Genomic DNA, 2,299 nt, shown 5'->3' with positions numbered 1-2,299 from the left:
TCATCCCCTACAAAAATAGAATGGTATGGAAATTTACCATGAGTCGTGACAGTGAAGGTCTCCCAAGAATGAGGATAAGCGCAGATGGCAACGAGGTACTCGACTTTGAAAATCTCCAATTATGTGAAATCATTCACGCACACGATTAAAGTTAAAGGGTTCCAATTTCTGAGATTTGTTTTTAAGCTTATTTGGCAAAATAGGAAAATAGTGGTTTTCTTTGGCATTTGGGAGGTCTCAGATTTCAAATGGGTTTAAAATGACAAGAATAAGTTTAAAATTGCAATAAGAGGTTTAAGCAGGCAGTGCACCTCCTAGTTTGAGATTGCATTTGAAAGTGAATATGATTGGTTAGCAATTACAATTAGGTTACATTTTGTCGAGAACTAAATTGTTTAATTTCTGAATCGATATCATTATTGGGCTTATGTATTATATTCAAGGGTTGCGTTTTCTGATTTTAATAAAGGCGTTTAAAATGTAATTGGACTTATCTGTCATCGAAATTTCGATAACCGAATGTGAATAAAAAGCATATAGTTACTAGTAGTTGCATTGTATTTGTCATGAAGTGATGAGCCCAACATTTTCAGATAAGCTTGATTTTACTCAAACATAAATTTTGTATGGGAAAATAAAAAATCATTAAAACACCAGATAGACATATTGCAAGTGCATGTCGCGTATGAGATCAAACCGTTTATACGAAAGTAGCAAAATGCAGGATAGATTATAAAAAACGGGGAAACAAAAATGTGCACTATAAAAATAATGTAATGATAATATTAATTGTCCTGAGCATCTTTTAAGTTAACTTCGTTTTCACTTTCAATTTAAATTATGTTATACTTATATAATATATGCATAGTGCATACAATTACATCGTTTTATATAAACATATATGCCAGATATGTTTTAGGCTTAGATATGTTATAAACTTAGATTTATATCGGAGATTCTCTGTAACCTTTGAAATATCTATTAATGCTTTTCATGCAAACAAGTTAAATATAGTATATACTATACTATATTGCACAAATTATAGTAGTTTCATTGCACAAATTATAGTAGTTTCATTTGTTTTAGAATAACTGTGTCGAACAGTTATTCTGATAAATGAAGAGTGAGGTGCGGGATTAATGGCAATAATGAAGAGTGAGGTGCGGGATTAAGGGCAATAATGGAACTTTTTATAGTTTTGGAGATAAGTTAAATTATTGGTTAGACGGTCGTTAGTCGTTACACCAGCCAATGGTTCGGACTTCGGTTAACTAATGAAAACTAATTAATTTATTACAGTTTTCATAGTTTTCACTATTCAATTTCATAGTCAAAATTCAATAAAATATACAAGATATCTTATTTTACCATCCTAATTTAAATAATTAAATAAAAAGTGGTGTATTTTCATCCACAATAATTTTCAGAGTTGAAAAATACGTGAGATAATTTTTTAAATACGCCGTATTTTGCGTATTTTTGCTTAGAAATAAAATACGTCAAAAATACGTTAAAATACGTTTTTCTTGAAATTTCATTTAAAGACTAAAGTTATGTCATTCGTTTGCATTTTTTTCAGACACATTTCTATTTAACTTCAACGCTTTAATGCTTTGGTATAGCACGTGCCCAGTACTCTGAAGTCATATGCGAGGTGAAAAACGACAGAGCTACGCGAGTTTTGATAAAATCGTAAATTTATATAAAGCAATAGTACTTATTACTTTATTGGAGCTATCAATGGTACAATAACACTTATTACGTATTTTATTCAACGAAAATAAAATACGCCGTATTTAACGTATTTTTGATATTTTATAAAATTCGTAAAATACGTATTTTTCAACTCTGATAATTTTGCTCTTACTAAGGAGGGAGCTGGTTTATTGTAGTCGATCGGATTTTAAACTTGTAGTAGTAATTATATGATAAAAATGTTAAAAGGAAGCCAGGGTACACAGTGGTCTACTGGCAGCAGTGGCGTAACGAAGGGTCCCGCTGACCCCGCTGACTCGACGTTTGAATGCGGGACAATTTTTTTAGACTTAACTGAGGTAACCATAGCAACTACCCTAGTAATTATAGCAACTACCCAAGTAACCATAGCAACTACCCTAATAACCATCTAGCAACTACCCTAGTAACCATAGCAACTACCCTTGTAACCATAGCAACTACCCTAGTAACCATAGCAACTACCCTAGTAACTATAGCAACTACCCTAGTAACTATAGCACCTACCCTATAACTTCTTACAAGCAGATTTATACACGGATTTTCTACAAGAAAAGACAATAAG

Source organism: Bolinopsis microptera, chromosome 2, assembly GCF_026151205.1.
Source record: "Bolinopsis microptera isolate Bmic1 chromosome 2, MBARI_Bmic_1.0, whole genome shotgun sequence".
In the NCBI taxonomy this organism is placed as follows: Eukaryota; Metazoa; Ctenophora; class Tentaculata; order Lobata; family Bolinopsidae; genus Bolinopsis; species Bolinopsis microptera.
Note: the sequence above shows the minus strand (reverse complement) of the source record.